Consider the following 24,494-nt stretch of genomic DNA (forward strand, 5'->3'; position numbering starts at 1 on the left):
GTTATCTTTAAGGCTATGAAGGCCTTTGGCTACAAAAGGGTTTCAAATCAAAATGCTTATAGCAGAACTAGGAGCAACACATGGAAGTGACAAAGAAACAACTGAAACAATGTAAGGGAAAAGTTCCCAGTAATTAGAATTATCCAAAAGTAAGATGGATTACCTCACAAGCTAAGAGACTATTCCTCTTTGGAGATTGTCTTCGAACACAGAGTAGATGTCCCCTTGTTGGTTTTTAAGAATGGTGATTTCTTTCCATTAGGAGTTAAACTAGATGGCCACTGAAGTCCTGTCCAAATCCAAAATACTTCGATAGAAAAGTTCAGAAATGAATTAAGACTATGATATGTAAATTTCAGGGAGAAATCACAGCATGTAATGAGCAGGGAATATTGAAAAATGAAGCCTCAGACCAGGAAATCATATCCAGGTATTGCCATTCAGAAATCTAAGAAATCTGAGAAAGTAATAACATCTAAGGAATTCAGTTTCTCAATCTATAAAATGACAGTATGTCTTAGTTGGAAGATGACTTTGAGAATATTTTTACATATATATATTTATGTATGTGAATGTATGTATATGTATGCACACACAATGGTATATATATATATATATATATATATATATATATATAATGTTATCTTTCATATATACTCAAAATTATATTTTGTTAGTTTTTCTCTTTGTAAAGTTTTAACTCTTACAATTAGTTTTATAGGTGTTAAAATCATAGGAAGGAGAAACTGGCTAGATAACATGTTTAGCCTACAGAAAAACTTTTAATGATTAAGTTATTTTTGTTTTGTATTGTAGACCCATTTTATATTACATAGGTATGTATTTATGTATACAAACACATACTCATATGAAGTTATATTATGAGAGGCCATGTAGCCTAGGAGATAGAGTCAGAATCAGAATGATTTAAATTCAGTCCCATGTCTGATGCATCCTGGCTACTTGAATCTGAGCAAAACACTTAAACTCTCAATGCTGCCATGAAATTCCCCTAAGGTTGTACAATAGTTGTATGAATTGGTAAGAGAACTTTTTCACCCTCATTGACCCTTTGACCCAAACCATTTCCTTAGCAAAGGCTCCACTCACTTCCCTTCCCTATCTAGGAATTAGATCCAGTCTACTCATCTACTACCCTTGAATCTCTTGCCTCCTCATCCTATTCCTAATGTACCTTATCAAATGCCACCTTTAGATTCTCTCACTTTTATTGAGATTTTCTCACTTCTATTTATATGCTATTTATCAGGACTAGTGGAATTCATGAAATTATACTGTACAAACTTAGATTATCTCATCAAACTGAGCACTCATTGAATCAATGTAAATATTCCTTCTCTCCCTAATTATCTGATCTTTCTCTTCATAGCAACTACTCCAAACATTCCCAAAACATTCCTTCAATTTCCTCATATGAGAATCTCCTCTCACATTTCACTGAAAAATTGGGACCCTTTTCCAAGAGGTCCCACTCTCCCTTTCTCTTCATCTCACAAAATTCAAACATCAGTCTTCACTCCATCAATAAACATGTATGAAATACTTTCTGTGTGCTAAGCAATATTCAAGTGCTAGGAATGCAAAGAAAGGAAAAAAAATTCCTGTTCTCAAAGAGTTCACAATCTCCTGGGGAGAAATAACATATAAGAAGAACTTGAAAAATAGAAGGGAAGGGAGAGGAGGAGGAAAGGTAATGTGCATGTGGAATGATCAAATTTTATACTCTACTCACCATTCAAAGGGATTGGGAACCACAGGAGTAAGTGTTATTAAGGAGGAGATTCAGAGTTGATATAATCTTGTTCTTGTGTCAGATGCAAAGATTTCCACTCTCCTTACCAAGTAGACATGCCCTTGAACCCAAAGCCTCTCTTTATTTGCAGTATATTGGTCTCACTATCATTTTCCCTTCGTTTAGAGTACTATATTCAGTTCTGGGAACGAGGAACAAGGATAAACTGAAGAGTTTCTAGAGGAAAGCAACCATTCATGTTCAAATACATGCTTACTATATGTCAAATATGACCTAGGCAATTCATTTAAAAAACTGGGTTCAATTTTTACATCTGAAAAATGAGGAAGCTGATCTAGACAATCTTTGAGTAGAACTATAATCCTGTAATATAAAATATGGAATTTTTGTCCATTATAATGGGGTAATTGATGCCAGAAGAGGATCATAACAGAAAGGCAAATGGTATGAAAAATCAAGTTTGCCTAGCTAAGGTTACATATACTTGTGTCAGAGTAAGAGGCACAATAGTTAGCTAAATTATTTTCCCAGTGGGCAGGAAGGAAAGTATATAGAGCAAATCCCTTTGAAGCTAATGATTAAGTCTGTACTGAAAACATTTGGAGGCTTTCTTTTTTTGAGACAAAGAAATGCTTCCTCCTGCGAATTGTTAATAGCAAAGACTGCTAGAAGTGAAGACAGCTACTAGGAGTCAGAGAGTTCTCAGTATCTAAGTGGACCACAAAAGCAGGTAAAGAACCAATTTTTGTATTTCTAACCATTTAGATAAAGCATTTATCTCTTTACCTTCCTATATTTCATCCCTCAGTTTTCTGCATGCACTGAAGTGGTAGATTTATATTTTATTCAAGGAAGTGGTATAAGGTTATAAAACTTCCGTCAGAAAATCAGGTAATTGGGACTTCTAGTCTTGGTCTTACTGTCAGATGACTGAGCCTGGGGAATTCATGGCATGTAAATTTAGAGTTTAAAGGCATCATAGAAGTCAATCTTCCCTCATTTAATTGATGAAGAAATTGGAACCTATATAGTTTAAGTGACTTGCCCAGGCTCACTTAGGTAGCATATCATGGAGTTGGGATTTGAATAATATCTCCCTCTCTAAATCCTTTATCCATCCCATTTTCCCCAGCAGTCTTTATATTATATATTAACCAGTTTCTTCTTCAATACTTTAGGATATTGTTTTGTCCATTGCATTGATGAGAATTTTAAATTCTTTCAAACATGGATTTCTTTATAATGCTATGGTTATGGTAAAAATAATCATTCTTAGTCCTGCTCCAAACATTTTGAATGATTTTTTAAAATTTTTTTAAATTACTCCTATGAAAATTAGTGTGGATAACACCCCATTGAGCCCCACATGATGAGACCACCTTTGGTTCTCTCCTAAGTAAACCTGCTTTGAGGAAGTCCAAGGAAGAGCAGCCTTACAGAAGGAGAGCTCCAGTATAATACTGAACTACCAACATCACAAGGGCAACACAAGGGAGATTATTCCCATTGACACCATTCTGTGGAATAGGCTCAAAGCAGAGGTGGAGATCAGCCAAGTGAAAAGGAAGCAGGTGTATGTGCTGGATGTAAGGATAAACAATTAGTGGCTCTCTAGACTTGCAGAGAAGCCTCTTGAGACTTGTATTGCTGTTCTCCAACAGGTTGCTCAATCCCAACCCCAAGATAGCAAGCTGTGCTTAGGGAGTTCAGGGCAGCAGCCACATGGCTAAGAACAGGGTTGCTGCTCAAGGGAAGAAGGGAATATATGGAGAGAAGCTCCCTAGGTCCCTGAAGAGTTATGCTCCATTTCCCTTGCCCATGAATTCTGCAAGGTGTGGTGTAAACTTGGCATAGAAATGCATCATTTATAATATTGTCTGTCTTAACATGGCCCTCCCAGTGGCTTCACTACAATTTTAGTTGTTATTTCCATGAGTTCAGGTTTCTATACTTAGTTTGGCCCATGATGTATACAGTCAAAGTATTTCAGTTCAGAGACAATGATGAGAAGCTGATTCAGAATACAAATGTCAGCATTCTCTTACATGCACACAAACACACACACACACACTCACACACACACACACACATATTTTCCATAAAAGTTAGTATTATCCTTTTTTAATCATTATCATGAGAGCAACCTATTAGCCAGACTTAGATTTTAATCACTCCTCATTTTCTTTCTTGAAAAGTATCACATTACTTATTTTGGGGGTTAGAATATACCTTCATTGCAGTGACAGGAGTATGGTATCATTTATCTTTCTTTATCCATTAACATCACATATAAAGGAGACATTCTCAGGGACTTATGACCATTGTTCTTATTGGTCACATAATCAATTTCCTCTGGCCAATATCTTAGGAGCTTTCTTGCCTTCATCTAGCCATTTTTAGGATCCTGGGAAACACAGGTTAAACTAAAAGGAATGGTAAGATGTTCAAATCTAAATCTTTCATTTTGTAAGTGGGGAAATGAGTCTCAAAGGTCTGCTCTCTCTCCAGAGCTTTATGCTGCCAGAGTCAATGATGTTCCAAGATAGCTGGACAAATGATTGCAATGAAAGCTGCCAACTGGGTAGCATTTGGGCAGATCATACCTAAAAATCAGAAAGCCATTGCTAATACCTTGAAATCCCATAATGATTATTTTACTCCCAAATTGACTTCCTGCCTGAAAAGTCAAAAGTGATCAATTGGGCTTGCTACAAAGAAAATGTGGCCAAGTCTGGCCTTGAGGATGTGTTTGAGAAGTACAATGAACCAAAGATTCCTGTGCCAAAAGATAAATTCAATGAAGACCAGGAAGATGCAAAAATTGGTGCTGATTTCATGAAAACTTCAAATGCTTGGATTGTAGAACTTCAGAAACATATGGAAAAGATCAAGAATATAATTCTTCTGGAACAGATGACCAATGAGGATTTGAATGAAGCCTTCCTGTCAGACTACACAGGTCAAGAAGTATCTTTATTGGTTCATTGTCAATTCAGAACCTCTGTAATTGGACCTCAGAAGAAGCCATGGTCCTTCTGTCACATGCTCCAGAAAACTGGAATAAAGCAATTGTACTGTCTTAAAAAAAAAAAGAAAAAGGAAAAGAAAAGAAATGTCTCAAAGAGGTTAAATGCCTTGCCCATGGTCACAGAGTGGTAAAGTCAGGATTCAACTCAAATCCTGTGACTACAAATCTAGTTTTCTATTCTCTGCATCACATGACCTTTCTTATACATTAAATCATTATTCTCTTATATGCAAGTATCTTAGGAAAGGAATATCCTTTACATATATATATATATATATATATATATATGTATGTATATATATACATATATATATACATTTATATATGTGTGTATATATATATATGTGTGTGTGTGTGTGTGTGTGTGTGTGTGTGTATCTGGTATTTCATTCCTGACCTATTGTGTCAGAAATAATTCAGTTTAATTCAGTTATTATGGTGTAGTGTTAAGTGGTGAAGGTACAATGTGCCTGAAATAGGATCCTTCTTTCCTGCTTAAAGATCAACTTCTTAAACTTACACATTTCTTAAGCCAGGCAGTCAGTTTTTCAGTGCAAGTACTATGCATGGGTTGTCATGTGCTTTAATCTCCTTTTCCCTGGGAAACAGCTAGAAACCATGAAATATATCAGTGATTTCTTTTATTAGATAATGTTGCTTAGCAGGTGCAACCAGGACCAGTAGCAGGATGATCACTCACCTGACTGTAACAGTTCCAAACACTGTGGTTTTTCATTGAATAGGCACATTGTGATGCATGGATCATACCCATTAAGGAGCCCACCTCTATAGGCAAGTAATTTGTATGTGATGGGATCAAGCATTTTTCAGGGTTATGAGCTTTGCTTTTAAAACCATTATTGGTGGAGAAGTTAATCCTAACCTGGTAATACTTATTCACAGTAATGTTCTGAACAAACAATTGTTCAGGTTGACTGTTCTGAAAAATTGATAGAATGGTCTTTATAAAGACAACTGCTGCTGCATAATTGTCCTGTATGTTGAACAAATTACATGTCACCCTTGGGTGTTTGACTGACTTCTTTTTCAATTTGTGACATATTTGTACTTATAGCAACCCTAGATTTCTTCCACTGACTTAAACATTTGAATTGAATGGCCAGAGGCAACATAGATAGCATGGTGGATAGAGCAATGAATGGACTGAGAACTAGGAAGACCTCTGACACAGTTGTTCTGAGACCCTTGTCAAGTTATTTATATTCTCAGTGCTCTAAGCAACTCTCTAAGAGTAGTTACAGAAAAAATTGCTGACCTGTATTCTCAGAGGAAATTTCCTTATCATGGAAATCCATTCATCAATAAAATCACAAGTTCAATCCCCTTTGAAGCCCTTCACATCCTGATCCCCTCTACCTTTTCAGTCTACTCACACCTAACTTCATTTCTACTCTACAATCCAGTTACAAAGACCTCCTTCTGTTTCTCTGACAAGACTCTGGGCAGTTTCGATGGTTATCCTCCCTCAGTCTTGGAATTCTCTCCCTCCTCCCCTTTGCTGCCAGACTCTGAAACTTTTTCAAGTTTCAGCTAAAACCCTACCTTCTATATGCAACTCTATAAGGTTCCCCTTAAGGTCCACCCCCTCCTGATTATCTCCAACTTATCCTTTTGATATCATATTTATACATAGCTGCTTGCATGTTGATTCCCCTATTAGTGTATAAACTTCTAAAGAACAGGAAGTGTTTTGCCTTTCTTTGTATCACTATCAGTATAGTGCTTTGCACACAGCAGGCATTTAATAGTTGCCTGTTCACTTGATGACTACTATTGGATTAGGTGCTGTGGAGAAGTACATGATGAATAATACCTGGTCCTTGACCTTGAGGTGATTATCATCCAATATTATAGAGGTACATATATGTATAAGTTTATATATATATATGCATGCATATATGTACATATGTGTGTATGCATAAATACAAATTAGAAGGAAATAAGTGCCATAACAGAGCCACTTCAGATACTTCAGAGAACAAAGGAATTTTGGTTTTTAAGAAAGGGTTGAATTTGGATGGATGAAGGATGTGGGGAGATCACTCTAGACAGAAAGAATAAAATAGGAATATGCAATACATGTTTGAGAAAATAATCTAATGGAGTAGATTGGTAGAGAATCCAGAGGATCAAAGATGCCACAGTTCCCTTTAAAAGTCAGAGAGAGAGGCTGTGAGAATTGCCTAAACCATTTAGAATGCAGCCACTTCCGCAGACCAGTTTCAGAATCCAGAGGAATTCCTTTCAAGGCATCCTTACCTTCCATTCTAACCAACTAGGTCTCTTCTCTGTTTCCCAACTAGACCTTTTAAGAATGGACGAGACCTTAAAGATTATCTAATTAAAGGTTCACATTTTATAGATAAAGAAATTAAGGCTTATATTTATTTAAAAGTTACCATATTTATGACTTAAGGTCACAAAGAAAGTAAAACCTAAGTCTTTCAATCCATATCTATTTTGTTTCCACTATATTCTCAGTCTTCTAATGCTTTACTTCATTTCTACTCTATAATACAGTTACAATGGCCTCTTATCTTTGCCAATAACAAGACACTGTCTCAAGACTGGGTATATTCATAATGCTTCAGCTCTTTGCTTTAGGTTCTTCAGAATACCCTGTCTTTTCAAGTTTCCTAAGAAAACACTCTGCCTATATTTCCACTTGCTTAAGTTCAATAATGACTTTCCTTGGGATTTTCTGAAGCTTCTAGCTTAAAATCCTTAGCTTTTAATGAGGATTTTTTGATTCAATAGACCTCTGTAGCCTATATTGACCCAACCTTTCAACCACTTGTTCCTACAGTTATAGTTAGCTATTTAGGTCCCAGAGTCCCATTGAGCTATGTGGAGGGAACCAGTAAGAGATTAGGCTAAAAAAGCTAGCTAAATTTGTGGATTTCAATTTTAGAATAAAAGTAGAGAATCTCAGAGCCACATTTCTAAACAAGGAATTATCCCTCACTCATTTTTATAAATCACTGCCTATCATCAAGGTCATCTAGTCCATTTGTGGTCATCTCTAATTTTACATTTAAGGGAACTGTGCAATCTAAAGAAGTAACTTGCCCAAGGCCATACTTGCAATAAGTAAAAAGAAAATGAGGATTTGAACCCTGTTCTTCTGACTCTAGGTCCAGCATTTATTCCTCTGCAATACCATGGTTCCAATGTTTTCCCCAAAACAAATATTTTCTGCAATATATTTCCTTAGGGATAATTCCAAATAAGTGGACAATTCCAAAGTACTTACTTACTAGTTACATGAGCAATTATTTTTGAGTCAAGTCCAATTTTTCATGACCCACTGGAGTGGTTTGCCATTTCCTACTACAACTCATTTTACAGATGAGGACACTGAGGCAAAGGGTTAATGAACTGCTCAGTGTTACACATAGAATTAATGTCTGAGGCCAAGTTTAAACTCATGAAGATGAATCTTCCTGATTCCAAGTTCAGTACTTTCCACTGTGCCACTTAGCTGCCCCCTCATTTTACAGATGAGGAACTAAATCCCAGAAAGCTTTATTTATTTGCCCAATGTCATGTCATTTCACTTGCCCTGTATCACAAAGCTAGCAAATGGGAGAGCCAAAGCTCAAACCCAAATCTTTTGCTGCACTGAGACAATAAAACATTTATCAAGTGTCTACTTTACACATATGTATAAACATATAAATATATAGAATTATAGATATATAGACATTATTATATATATATATTCCAATTTACATTTTTTATGATTCTATGCACATATCCCCCTTCACTATATTAAAATTTTCATAAGGGTAGAAGTGATGTGAGAAACAAAAATAATAGTAATAATAACAATGATGATAACTGATATTTAGGTAATACTTTAAAGTTTTCAAACTCATTTATTGGAGCATCTTCCCTATGCCTAGCACAGCATATTTAACAGTAATAGTTATTTTAGCAGAGGTTTATAAATAAGTTAATTATTATTAGAGAATTATCAACCCTGTCTCCCTGGCAATTGGATATATAGTAGATTGATTTGGAGAGAGGCTAAAGGTGATAATACCTGTTAAGAGATCATAACAATAGCCTAACATAACTATAATCAGTAACCTGAGTTGGGTGATGACAATGGAAATGGAAAGGAGATGATGGATTCAAGAACCATTGAGGAGATAAAATCAATAGAATTGATCAACTGATTAGATGGTAGAACAAGAAAGAGGAAGGTAACAGAGGATTCAGAGAATTCATTCCTGTACTACTAGAACAATAATAGTGCCATCAACAAAATACAGAAGAAAAAAAGAGGGGCAAGTTGGAGAGGACAAAAGTTCTGAAATCTCAAGACATCAAAGTAGAAGTATGCAGTGAGTCATGTAACTATATGTCTAGTACTCAGGAGAGTGGTAAGAGAAAGAACATAGGTGTCATCTTCATAGAGGTAATACAATAGATGAATATATGTGCCTTTTCAAAGAACATTAATATTTTTCCTGTGTTTCTTTTTTGTCAATATACTTTTGAAATTCTTCTTTGACATAGGAACCAGTTCTCTTTGTTTCTCTGGATAACTAATGGATCAGTATGGTCTTGCTATTCCTAATAGATGTTCCAAGAGATTTTGTGCATATTATCAGTCCTGACAAGATTCACAGTCTGGCTCCCTGTCTTCAAATTTCAGTGATGCCAATATGTATTTTACTCCAATATATTTTTTCCCACTATCATGGACTCTACTGTCCTGAGAATTTAGATTCTGTCACAAGCTGGGCTTTTGTACTTTAGTATAAACCCATTGTTTTAAAAAAATTTTCCCGTCTTTACCCTTTTCCATCCTAAAGAAGGCTAAAATTAAGAATTAATATACACATGTGTATATGTATCATAAATATCTATAAACACATATATATGCACATATACACTTATATGCATACATGTATGTCAATACTAAACTTATTTCCTCTTCTCATTTGGTTCCCCAAAGGCAGATAATATCTTCCTTCATAAATCCAAGACTTTCTAAGTTTTCCTAAATTGATCAGCTCATCTTTTCTGCACCGTAGCAATATTCCCTTCTGAAATCAAACAGCGTTTTCCTTCATAGGATTTTTGAGGTTATTCTGGGGGTATTTATATAATATCAGAATGACAAGGTTGCTCAAAGCTGTTCTTAAAACTATACCATTTTTACTGTATACAATGTTCTCTTGTTTCTGTTCATTTCATTCTTCATAATTTCATGGAGGTCTCCATATTTTTCTAAAATCATTGAGATCATCATTTACTTTAGCAGACTGATATTCCTTCGTGAACATATACCACAATTTATTTAGCCATTTTCCTATTGAAGGATATCATGATTCAAAATCTCTCTCCAAAATAGTTTTCACTAACAATGAATTAAGGTTCCAATTTTTTTCATACCCCTTCCAACATTTGTCACTTTACCATTCTTTTTAGCCAATCTGAGAAGAATAAAATGTCATCTTGAAGTTGTTTTAATTTGCATTTCTTTAATCAATAATTATTTCAACATTTTTCATATGGCGTCAAATTATATAGATTTTATCAGAAAACTTCCTCTTCATCTCCTTTGACCATTGATTTATTGAGGAATAATTCACATTCTTAATAGATTTGATAAAATTCTTTATATATTTGAGATATGAGACATTTATCTGAGGCAATATCTATAAATCCCCCCCAGTTTTCTGCTTTTTGATCTTGCCTATATTTCTTTATTTGTACAAAAATATTTTTAATTTAATGTAATTGGAATTAGTCATTTTACATCTCACAACATTATCACACACATATAGTGTGTGTGTACATATATATATATATATAAAATCATGCTAAACATAAATCCATATTTGCCATGCTATGAAAAAGAATCAAATCAAAATGAGAAAAAACCATTAAAGAGAAAAAAAACATAATACATAAGACAACTTTTAAAAATTGAAAAAAGTTTTGGTTTGCATTTAAACTTTACAATTCCTTCTCTGGGTAAGGATGGTATTTTCCATAGGAAATATTTTAAAATAATCTTTGATTATTGTACTGCTGAAATGAACAAGATAGTTGATCATCACTCAATGTTGCTGTTAAGGTATATAATGTTCTTCAGACTATTCACTTCACTCAGCATCAGTTCATGCAAATCTTTCCAGGCTATTCTGAAGTCATACCCTCATAATTTCTTATAGGACAATAGTTTTCTATCACATTCATATACCACAATTTGTTCAGCTATTCCCGAATTGATGGCATCCCCTCCATTTCCAATTCTTTGCCCCCACAAAAAGAACTGTTAAAAATATTTTTATACCATGTCAGTTTTTTAACCCTGTTTTGTGATCTCTTTGGGACACAGATCTAATAGTGGTATGACTGGATCAAAGGGTATGTACACTTTATTGCCCTTTAGGCATGATTCCAAATTGTTCTACAAAAAAGATTGAATCAATTCACAACTCCACCAACAATTCATTGGTTCACAAATCCTCCACTATGGATCATTTTCCTTTTTATTCATATTGACCAATCTTATAGGTGAAAGGTGGTACCTCAGAGCTGTTTTAATTTACATTTCTCTAACAATAATGATTTAGAGCATTCTTTCACTTAACTATAGATAATCCTAATTTCTTCATCTGAGATTTGTCTTGTCATATCCTTTGACCATTTATCAATGGGGAAATGGCTTGTATTCTTATAAATTTGACTCAGTTCTCTATTTTAGAAATGAGTCCTTTATCAAAATCACTACCTATAAAATATAATTTCTACCTTACTGCCTTCCTTTTAATTTTGGTTACATTGGTTTTATTTGTGTAAAAACTTTCAATTTAATGCAATCAAAATTATCCATTTTGAATTTTATAATGTTCTTTATCTCTTCTTGGTCATAATGTGTTCCCCTTTTCATAGAATTGACAAGTAAACTATTCTTTGTTCTCTGAATTGGCTTATAATATGACCATTTATGTCTAAATCCTGTGCCCATTTCCACCTTATCTTGATATAGAGTATGAGATGTCAGTCCTATGCTTAGTTTCTGCTATACTATCTTCCAGTTTTCCAAACAGTTTTTATCAAAGAATGAGTTCTTAACCCAGAAGTTGGAATCTTTGAATTTATGAAACAGTAGATCATTATAGTTATTTACTACAGTTTCCTTTGCATGCAATCTATTCCACTAATGTATCATTCTATTTCTTATCCAGTACCAAAGTTTTGATGACTGATGCTTTATAATATAATTTTAGATCTGGTATGGCTGGTCCACCTTCCTTTGCATTTCTTTTTCACTAATTCCCGTGATATTCTTGACAAATCATATGAATGTAATTACTATTATTTATAGCTTAATAAAAGAAATTTTCTTTTAAATTTGATTGATATAATGTCTCTAAATAAGTGATTCAATTTAGGTAGAATTCTCATTTTTATTATATTAGCTCATCCTACTCATGGGCAATTGACATTTGTCCAGTTATTTAAATCTGATTATATTTTAGCAGTTAGACTCCCAAGTATTTCATGTCATCTACAATTCCTTTAAATGAAATTTCTCTTTCCATCTCTTGCTGCTGTGTTTTGTTAGTTATAATGGTTTATGTGGATTTATTTTATATTCTGCAACATTACTAAAGTTTCTAATTGTTTCAAGTAGTTTCTTAGATGATTTTCTAAGTATATTATCATATCATTTGCTAAGAGTAAGAGTTTAGTTTCTTCATTCCCTATTCTAATTTGTTCAATTTATTTTTTTCTTTTATTGATAATACTAACATTTCTAATACAATATTGAATAATAGTAGTGATAATGGGCATCCTAATTTCACCCCTGATTTTATTGGAAATGTTTTTAACTTATCCTCATTATATGTAATGCTTGTTGATGTTTTAAATAGATACTGGTTATTATTTTAAGGAACACTCCATTAATTCCTATGCTTTCTAGCATTTTTAATTGGAATAGATGTTGCATTTTGTCAAAACTATTTTCAGCATCTATTGAAATAATCATATGATTTGTTAGGTTTTCAATTAAGTTGATCAATTATGCTGATAGTTTTCCTAATATTAAATCAATCCTACAATCTTGTTTTAAATCCTACCTGACCTTAGTGTACTATCCTAATTGTACTATCCTACTGGCTGTAATAATTTTGCTAATATTTTATTTAAAATTTTTGCATCAATTTTCATTAGGGAAATTGGTCTATAATATTCTTTCTGTTTTAACTCTACCTGGTTTAGTTATCAGCATCACATTGGTGTCATAGAAGGAATTTGATAGAATGCCTAGTTCATCTATTTTTTCCAAATAGTTCATAGAGAATTGGAATTATTTGTACCTTAGAGTTCCTTAGAATTTACTTGTGAATCAATGTAGCCTGGAGATTAACAGGGAGTTCTTTTATGACTTGTTCAATTTCTTTTTCTGAGATGGAGTTACTTAAGTATTTAATTTCCTTTTCTTAAAACCTGGCTTGTTTATATTTTTGTAAATATTCATTCATTTCTTTTAGATTGCCAAATTTATTGACCTACAATTGGGAAAAATAGCTCTGAATTATTATTTTAATTCCTCCTCATTGATGTGAATTCACTTTTTTTTTTCATTTTTGACACTGGTAGTTTGGTTTTCTTTTCTTCTTTTAAAATCAAATTAACTAAAAATTTATTTTATTATATTTTCATAAAACTAACTCTTAGTTTTATTTATTAGTTCAATAGTTTTCTTATTCTTGATTGTATTAATTTCTCCTTTGATTTTCAGAATTTCTAGTTTGATATTTAATTGTGGATTTTTTAAATCCACTTTTTTAGTTGCATGCCCAATTCATTGATCTCCTCTTTCTGTATTTTATTCATGTAAGCATTTAGATGTACTAAATTTCCCCTAATAACTGCTTAAGCTGTGTTCCACAGGTTTTGAGGTGTTGTCTAATTACTGTCATTGTCTTCGATGAAGTAATTATTCATTTCTCAGATTTATTGTTTGATGCTCTCATTCTTTGAAATTAAGTTATTTAATTTCCAATTGAATTTAGATCTATCTCTTCATGATCTTTTAGTGCACATGATATTTATTGCATCATGAGCTGAAAAAGATGCATTTGATATTTCTGTCTTTCTGTATTTGATTATGAAGATATTGCTGCCCTAATATGAGGTTACTTTCTGTATAAGTATCATATACCACAGGAAAAAAGGTATATTCCTTTCTATCCCCACTCAATTTTCTCATTGAACTTTTCTAACATTCTATTCACCTTTTTAACTTCCTTCTTGTTTATTTTATGATTAGATTTATCTAATTCTGAGAGAGGGAGGTTGAAGTCCCCCAACAGTATAGTTTTGCTATGTCTTCCTGTACTCATTTAGCTTCTCCTCTAAGAAACTGAATGTGTACTGTTTCCTTCCCTATCCCTTTTAATGAGATCTATTTTTGCAATTACTTTGTTTGAAATAAGAATTGCTACCTTTACTTTTTTTTTAACTTCAGTTGAGGCTTAATATTTTCTGTTCCAACCTTTTATCTTTATTCTGTGTGTTTTTGCTCTGCTTCAAATCTATTTCTTGTAAACAGTATACTGTAGGATTCTGGTTTTTAATCCACTCTAACTCTATGTGCTTCTGTTTTATGGGAGAGTTTGTCCCATTCATGTTCACAGTTATAATTAAATTTTAGTACTCCTTGCTATCTCTCCTCTATTTGTACATTTTCCCCTCCCTTCACCCTATCTCTCCTCACCATTATTTTACCCGTGAATGCCACCTCCTTCAATCTGTCCCCATTTCTATAAGCCACCCTCCCTTTTCTTTTCCTTTTCCCTTTTCCCCTTTCCTCTTCTTCCTTCCTTCCTATCAGTTCCTCCTTACCCTCAATTCCCTTTTCCCTCCTAATACTTGAAGGGTAAGATGAATTTCTAAACCTGAATGTATGAGTTATTTCTTCTTTGAACTAAATCTAATGAAAGTAAGATTCAAGAAGGTTTTACTCCCTCCTTTTTCCCCTCTACTATAACAGGTCCTTTGCTCCTCTTCATGTGCTATAATTTACACCATTCTGCCTCCCCCTTCCTCCTATCTCATTACAATTCCCCCCCATTATTAAACATCAATTTTTTTAATCATTCCACCAAAATTAACTTATATCCTTCCCTTCAGCCTAAGTATATTCCCTCTAATAAAGTAACAATTCTCAAGAGTTTATGTGAATCTTCCTCCAGGTAGGAATGTAACCAGTTTAATATTCTTGAATAGTGGTCCTTTTCTTTTCCTTGTTAATCTTTTCATGTATCTCTTTATTCTCTACTTTGAAGATCAGTTTTTGCGTTCACTTCCTCTCTTTTCATCATGAAAGTTTGAAAGTCACCTAATTGTTGAATGTCTATCCTTTCCCCCAAAGGAATCTGCTCAGATTTGATAGATAGTTGATTCTGGGTTGTAATCCAAGCTCTTTTGCCCTCTGTAATTTCATATTGCAGGCCCTTTAGTCCTTTAATGTTAATGCAGCCAGGTCCTATGTAATCCTGACTATGTCTCCTCAGTATTTGAATTGCTTCTCTCTGACTGCCTGCAGGAATTTCTCCTTGATCTGATGAGTCTAAGGTTTGGCTACAATATTCCATGGCATGTTCATGTTGGGATCCCTATCACAGGGTGATTGGTAGATTCTTTCAATTATTATTTTGCCCTTTAGCTTCAGGTTATCAGAGTAGCTTTCCTTGACAATTTGCTGAAGAATGCTATCCAGACTCTTTCTTTATCATGACATTCAGGTAGTTCAATAATTCTTAATGTATCTCTTCTGTATCTATTTTCCAGACTAGTTGTTTTACCAATATGGTATTTTACATTTTCTTCTATTTTTTTTTCAGTTTTTTATTTTGTTTAATTGATTCCTGATATCTCATGGAGTCATTAACTTCCACTGTCCCAACCTATTCTTCAAGGAATTATTTTCTTCACTTAACTTTTGAATTTACTTTTCCATCTGGTCAATTCTATCTTTAAAGGACCCATTAACTTTTTGCACTTGCCTAATTGTATTTTTGAAGAAATTATTTTCTCTTTGTATTTACCCAATTATATTTTTTTCTTTTAGGTTTTTGCAAGGCAAATGGGGTTAAGTGGCTTGCCCAAGGCCACACAACTAGGTAATTATTGGTCGGATTTAATTCAGGTACTCCTGAAATCCACTGTGCCACCTAGCTGCCCTTCCCAATAGTATTTTTAAAGGATTTGTTTTCTTCTGTCACTCTGTGTTGTAAAATTATAATTTTCTCTTGTATTTCTTTTTTCATTTTTCTATTTAATTTTAAAATGCTATCTGAGATTTTCCAATAAGTTTTTCTGGGTTGGAGACCAATTTATATTCTCCTCTAAAGCTTCTCACATAATATCCCTTCTGTCCTCCTTTTCTGAACTAGTGTGCTACCCATCCTTATCTCCAAGGTAACTTTCCATAGACCTGCTTTTCTCTGACCTTTATTATTCATTTTGGAGTTTTTCGCTTGGTGCTATCCCAAAGTTCTTATGTTGGCAAAGGGGTTGGCTCACAGACTTTAGGAACTCTAGGGGGGTTGCTCAATGGAGCAACCACTAAGGAACATAAGAGACTCACTCTCTGAACCATCAGACTGTGGATGTCAGTTGCCTCCTCTCTGGACCTTTGGGAATAGTGTCTCTCTCTCTAGGCTTCCCTGCTGGTAGCCCAGTCTTTGGATTAGATGGGCTATCTGTGAGCTGTCTGCATAGGGTTACACCAGGGCCTCCTGTCTGGAAATGCAAGGAGCTCACCCTAGATCAGTCTGTCCTGACCAGCCCCACTGGCTGAATGGGAGTTCTGGATACCTACATTGGAGTTCTCCTTGTCCACCTAATATGCAGCCAAGTCCAGACTGTGAAAGCTTCCACTGGAGATCCCCCCCCCCCATAGTTTGGAATCCCAAGTTAGACCTTGCCTCTCCTCACAGCATTGTATTGGGTTTCTGTTCTCTGCCTTAGGTACACCCATACTCCTTCATGAGAGATTTTGCTGAAAGATGTTCCACTCTGTTCTTTTGGAGGTTCTGTCACCTCAAATCTTTTAAGAGGATTGATTTATGTTAATTTTGAGGGAAACCCAGGAGAACTAAACAAAGCTGCTGACTTCTCTCCACCATCTTGGTAGGAAGTCTAGTTATTTTAAATGCATATTTCTAACTATCTCTTCTAGCTGGATCTTGTTAGTAAATTTAATGCTTACCAACACTACAAGAGATTTAAGGCTGACAGATTGATCAAATCTACTACAATGTGCTCTCAACTCTTTTCTCTTTGGCTGATATATCTGATTTTGGAGTATAAATGTCAACTTTTCTAAAATCTCTTATCTAATAACATTTCATATGCACGCATGTATGCGGATATATGCACATATGCATGTGTGCATATAATCATGGCTTATTTGCATATACATGAATATATACACAGATGTATTATACACATGTATATACAATATACATGTGCATTTATGTGTATTATATGTATGCATATATATTATATATACACAAATGAAAGTATGTATATATATGCTTATCTAAACAAATGCATATATGTAAAAAAACATGCTTTTTTCATTATGCTTCAGGAGACATCTGAGAATTGTTCTGTTAACTTTCTTTCTATGGCTTGAGATCTATTACCACTCTCTCTAGAATTAGAGAAGAATAATGGCTGGATATTGTGGGTGAATCAGTCAACCACCATCACATTCCTTGAACTACCTTTTTCCTGTCATGTATAAAATCACAGTTTAGGATGTTGGAAGGGTCTTCAGTGGTCATTTTGTCCAAACTGTACCTGACCAGGGTCCCTAGATGACAGTGAATAGAATGCTGGGTCTGATGTCAGGAAGACTCATCTTCCTGAGTTCAAAAACTGATCTCAGATGCTCTGTTATCTGTATGATCTTGGACAAGTCACTTAAACCTGTTTGCCTCATTTTCCTCAACTGTAAAATAAATTGTAGAAGAAAATGGCAAATCACTCTAGTATCTTTTATAAGAAATTCCCAAAAGGGTTGAAAAAAAAAATTAGATACAAATTAAGTGACTAAACAATAACAACAATCTGACCAAGACTCCCTCTAAAATATCTTTAACAAGTGGTTATTCAGACTCTTCTCAAAGACTTCCTAGCCTTTCTTTTTTGTATAATTCTAATTGTTGGGAAGTTTTTCCTTATTTCTAGATTAAATCTTCCTCTCTACAACTACCAACTGCTGTTCCTGGTTCTGCCCACTGGAGCTGAACAAGTCTAATATCTCTTTCACGTAACAGGGTGAAGACAGCTGCTTATTAGAAGACAGCCATTTCTCCTTCAGTTGGACTACGGAGAACAATTACCAACAAAACCAAGGGATAATAAATAGCTCAAAGGGTATTTCCTATGGGTGTCAGATATTTGGGAACTAAAAGTCTTAGGTTTATTCAAAGTGCCCTTAAACCCAGCGTAAAGACTCTTGAGATCTCTCTTCAATCCCTGGGTACCTATGTATATGTAATTTTTTAGTTCACAGGTTGAATTCTGAATATTAAACACAATATCCCATGTTGACTTCTTTTAAGGCCATTTATTATCCCCAAATAGATAGCCTAGACAACAAGATGGATGGCACAGGGTTAATGATCTTTCCAAACTTGAGAGGATATTTCTTAGCATTCTTTGAAGTCTTGGAAGAGAGGAAAGCCCTATGGGCTATTGTAAAGAAAAGAGATATTTATTTAAAATTCAATGATGGCTTTCAGCTCACTAAAGTCAGTGCCAATTCTCCAAAGAGAACCACATGACAGTAATAAAAGGGCATTCCACAAAATAAAATATACAAGGGAGACAAATATAACTAGAAGTCTAAATAATATCTATAATGTCTCATCTAATGGCTCTCAGGTAGTATGATTGTCTAGGGCCTCCCACAGCATATCACAAATCTGGAATTGAGCCACTGAGACAAGCAAATCCTCCTGCTACTGCTGCAGAAGGGAGTCTCTTTGTGAGGGTCTAACAGTCTGATTTCCAATCAAAGAACCAGATGGATTATTTTTCACCAGACCAGTGCAAGACATGTTTGTCTGGATGCCTCATGAATTCTTTCTCACCCTAGCCTGCTTCTCTTTGCATAGCCCTCATTCAAATCACCACTTCAAGCAAAGATTCTTTATAACTGTACAATTTAACTGTTTTACTTTCTTTGATCAAGCTGCACTAGGACCAAAATTTAAAATAGAAATATCACAATCACCATAGGCATAATTTTTAAAATTGGGCAATTACTTATCAAAGAGATTAAATGAACATTGTCAAAAGTACATAATTTCCTTTCAAAATCAAAGAACCTTAAAGTTCTGAGATGTATTACTATAAATAAGAAATAATGGTGATAAAAAATAACATTTTGGGGAGTATATGTTAAAGGTCTTGGGAATAAGGTGATAGATGAGAAAGTCCTAAAATTTTATGAATTAAAAATAAAAATAAATTATAAGAATCACAGGTTTTGCCTCCACTGAGCAAAGAGAGCTGTGAAAGGCTTGAGGCAGAGCACAGTAAGATTTCCTATTAATTTAAAAAAGGGAGGAGAGTAGAAAGAGCAAGGAAATTTACATCTGAAGGTACATGAAATGAAAACCCAAGTTCTGAATAAAATCAACAAAAGTTTACTGTCAAGGTTCAAAGCACTAGTCCCTCCTGCCAATGGGGTGCCATCTTAATGTTACCTGAACAGCATCCTGTTGTGTTTAAATTTTGCAAATTTGATCTTTAACTGTGAATTTCTATCCCCTTGGTTAATCTAAGTCAGAACCTTAATGTCCTTTTGAAGTCATTTTTTGCAAGTGAAGCTTTTTAAAGCAATGTCTGTATTACACAGAATGTGTGATGCATTTTTAGCAGTTTATTAAAAAAAAGAAGCTTTGGAATCATATTTCCTCCATAGATATAACAAATGGCAAAGAAAATGCAAGCAGTCAGATGATCTGCATGTACCTACTAAAACTACTGGATCAGAATAAATGATGAGTAGGAAAGTATAATATAGTCTGGAAAAATCAAAAGGCTACTCCATAAGACTGAAAAATCAGCTAGACAGCAAAGTGGACTTCAGACACTAGCTGTGTGACCCTGGGCAAGTCATTTAACTTCTGCCTTATTTTCCTCATCTGTAAAATGGTCATAACAATATTTTCTAGAGTTGTAGTAAAAATAAAATAAATATAAAATACTTTGTAAACCTTAAAGTACCATCTAAAGTAGTAGTAGTGGTAGTAATTAATAATTAGGAGAAGGAGAAGTAATTAGGAATAGGGTAGAAGGAGTAGTTACTAGGAGCAATAGCAATAGTATTTGGAAGTTATTAGGTGACACAGTGTATAGAATATTGACCTAGAGTCAGGAAGACGTGAGTTCAAACCCATCCTCCTGCACTTACTAGCTGTTTGTCCTTGGTCACTTAATCTGTTTCCTTTGATCCACAGGAGAAGGAAATGGCAATGCACTCCAGTATCTTTCCCAAGAAAACCCCAAGGACAGTTGTGACCCCTGAGTCACAAAGATTAGCAGCAACAGCAGCAGCAGCAGCAGTAGAAGTAGAAGAAGTAATAGAAGTGGTACTAGTAGCAGCAGTATTAAAAACTCTAGTATTCTGTTTGGTAAATACACCAATGACAACTACAGGTCATACATACACATCAAAAACTCATTTACAAAATATGGACATAAAAATTCATTTTATGAAGAAAAAAGAAAAGTATCACCCAATTATTCTAGCTATGATTTATAACCAGTCTGCTTCTAAAAAGGTTTTGAAGGAAGCATCATCCTAGCTATTTAGTTTTCGTGACCTAATTATAGGTATAAGTTTAGCACAGACATTACATCAGGAAGGGTATGTATGATAGGGCATGTTGATGTAAGAAGCTCCTATTTCAGTGACATCATGAAGTCCATAAATTCATTAAAATAGAATAAATAATTATCTATTTAGGAGATATTTGGGGAAATGTGGGTTAGATGAGGTCATATCTATTCATTTACTCCCTGATACATAAAGCCTAATTGTGCAATAAAGAGGAGAAGCTTTTTCCCAATATGATTCATCTTATTTCCCAATTATAGATATTTCTTTAATGTAGTCTTCACACTGAATCAGTGTCTACATTAAATATTTTATTCTAAAATCATTCTCTTTCTGTGTCATAGCAGTCAGTTTCCTCCAGGGGGAAATTGAGCATTATCCCAATGGGGGAATTGTATATATATATTTTTTACTTTCATTTGGGGAATGAAGTTGTATCTTGTTTTCCCTGGTAAGCCTTCTGACAAAAATAAATCATGCTTGCTGAAGTTAGTAGTAAGGCAAGGGTTCTTCATTCTTCTTGTACCATGAACTTCTTTGGTATTTTGATGAAGTCAATGAACCCCTTATCAGATGAATAATGTTTTGAAATGCATAGGATTACAAAGAAAATCAATTATATTAAAATTATCAAAATGTCAAAGAAAAGGAAAGGAAAGGGAAGGGGGAAAGAAAATGAAAGGGAAAAAAGGAAAAAAAGGGGAAAGGGAAAGAAATGAAAATGAGAAAGGAAAGGAAAAGAAAAAGAAAAGGAAATGAATGAAAACCAAGTTTACATGCCCCAAGTTAAGAACCTATTGTTGGGGGCGGTTAGGTGGCACAGTGGATAAAGCACCAGCTCTGGAGTCAGGAGTACCTGGGTTCAAATCCGGTCTCAGACATTTAATAATGACCTAGCTGTGTGCCCTTGGGCAAGCCACTTAACCCCATTGCCTAGCAAAAACTTTAAAAAAAAAGAAACTATTGTCTAAATCAGAAGTGTCAAACATGAGGCTACCTGCCAAACATAGCCCACAACACTCCCAAGTGCAATTGAGAAAAAAATTCAATAGAACATAGATAATGTTGATATTTGGTTATCTATCTAGTCTATATGTAGACTTGAATATCTTTACATATGGTTTATTGGTTCCTACCACTGTGATGAGAATAGACAAGTGATATAATTAGTTGTGAATCTTTTTCATTGGCATAAATTTAGGAAGGTAACATAAGATAAAAAAAATAATTCTTTTTTTTTTTTAGGTTTTTTGCAAGGGCAAATGGATTAAGTGGCTTGCCCAAGGCCACACAGCTAGGTATTTATTAAGTGTCTGAGACCGGATTTGAACCCAGGTACTCCTGACTCCAGGGCCGGTGCTCTATCCACTGTACCACCTTAGCCACCCCTAAAAAAAATAATTCTTTAGAAATGGGGGAAGCAGTTCTACTTTTTAAATGCTGTTGTTTGTTCACGAATCCCTACCTATAAATTTCTATGCTTGGGCAAATAATGCAGACTAGACCTGTAGAGAATACTAAAATCTTGTCTAGAGTGAGTTCTAGACAATTGAAGGAAAGAAGAACAAAAGATATTTTAATATACACATTCAATACTGTTACTGAATAAACTATCAACCAGAAGACATGGGACTGGAAACTGAATAGAGTATGAGCTCAATATGAAGCAGGAATAAAGAGAAATATAATCTTTTCACTTTGGAAACAAATTTTGTCATTTTTCTGTATTGTTAAAATGTTTTGACTTTTGTAAACTCCATTTCTGGCAACAGACACCCTTATGTCCTTGCAAAGCCTAAGTTACTCTGAACCATACAGCTTTATATGCAGTTATATGTTTGACCTTGACATTTGCCTGTGATCAGAGTCATGTTCAGTAGATGTTACTTTAAACTAAGTATTAACCCCTCCTACACCAAGTGTAAATCTTTCCTGAAATGAAGTACCATTCCATCCACCACAGAGGGGCATTTAAGGAAGTTCTGGTGCTTGCTTCTATCTCTTGCCCTTTCCTATCTGACCTGATCCAGCAGTGGGCTACCTGGTTTACTACTAGGAATTCTTTTCCATTTGACTTTAATCATTTAAAGGATTCTTAATCCTCTATAAGATGCTTAAACTGACTAATTTTCTCTATCATTTATCTATTATTTGTTTGCTGTAACTTTTAATAAATTTTTTCTTGTTTTTATCCTTGTACTCTGGGGTTAGATGGTTCTATGAATCCCTCACCAATTAAATGCTAATTCCAGTATAGAAAACTTGGCAACAACTCCAACAGACATTTCCTTTTTTCCTATATTTTTAGTTATTTTTGCTAACCTGATACTAAGCTTAATTCTTTTTATATCATAGGAGATGCTATGAGTACCCTTTAAATCCAGTGTCCTCTATATTTGATGTCCTCAAACTCCAGCAAAGTTTTCTCATCCTAATTACAAATCTGACTTTGGTCTTTGGGCAAAATAGATTTATTCTATCCTTCAGTCACATTTAGTGTTAGGGAAAGAAATGCCACTAAAACCACTAGTAATAGGGGCGGCTAGGTGGCACAGTGGATAGAGCACCGGCCTTGGAGTCAGGAGTACCTGAGTTCAAATCCGGCCTTAGACACTTAATAATTACCTAGCCCTGTGGCCTTGGGCAAGCCACTTAACCCCATTGCCTTGCAAAAACTAAAAACAGAAACAAAAACAAAACACTAGTAAAACTGTGATACCTACACACTAGTGCATTATTGGTGGAGCTATGAATCAGTATTCAAACAGAGAATTCAAAATGAAATATAAAAAGATTTATAGGATTTAAAGCAGATTAAAGTAAGTAGAGCCAAGACATAATGACTACAACAAATGGGAATTATAATAAGCACAAAAACACCAAAAGTAAATAAGAAATTGCAAAGAACAAGCTTCAATACAAAGAACAAATATGAGTCTATACCCCTCCCCCATTCCAATTCCTTTGCAGAAGTAGGATACCCACAGGTATATTACATTGCTTGCATTTCCATACATTTTTATGCATTAAACAATTTTGGTTTTTTATTTTACTTTTTTCTGTTCTTTTAAAAAATGTGTCGTTTATTATATGTTATTCTTGAAATAAAGAGAGAACTGGGGAAAATTCAGGTGATTTAAAAGGCAAACTACAAAACTTGCTTTTTTTAAAGTGAAACAGAAATGATGCTTTTAAGTCCAAGTCAAATCATCAGGGGAGAGAAGTAGAACAACATAGGAGAAAGTGTATAGGACTAAAAGAATGAAAACTTAGGTTCAAAACAACTCTGATGGATTCTTACGATTTGTCTAAAGTCAAGTTGTTAGTGTAGAGGCAAAGAGAGGAGAACCCTGTATTTCTTCCTCTTTTGATATGAGTGTCTCCATTTTAGAATTAGCCTCTTCTTCAGTGAGGATTTAGCAAATCCCTGTCTCAGGTTCTTCTTCAAGACTAACACAGAGTTGTTTCAGATAAGTGTAGAAGAAATAAGTTGCTTTGCCAAGCACCTTACACCCAGATCTCTTCCTGTATAAAGATAATTTTAGAGAAAAATCCTACATAATTATAATTAGCTTTCAATAACCTACATTGTTTACCTCAGGACATAGAAAAGTTTCTTATCTGCTCCCTTGGGAATGGGGTGGGAAGAGAACTCTTTTATAGACACACCCAAGACATAAGTCTGTGGAAGACTTCATTTATTCTTCTTCACTACTCATGGTCACACCTTTATTCAGTACCTGAGGCAAAATTTGAACATTGATTTTTTTAAG

At 34.4% G+C, this 24,494-nt stretch overlaps 1 pseudogene; it reads left to right on the top strand.

The window, feature by feature from the left end:
* The first annotated feature begins 4,252 nt into the window (after window positions 1–4,252).
* Window positions 4,253–24,494, top strand: part of LOC141492178 (ATP synthase peripheral stalk subunit d, mitochondrial pseudogene) — a 71,171-nt pseudogene continuing 50,929 nt past the window's right edge.

Source organism: Macrotis lagotis, chromosome 6, assembly GCF_037893015.1.
Source record: "Macrotis lagotis isolate mMagLag1 chromosome 6, bilby.v1.9.chrom.fasta, whole genome shotgun sequence".
NCBI lineage: Eukaryota > Metazoa > Chordata > Mammalia > Peramelemorphia > Peramelidae > Macrotis > Macrotis lagotis.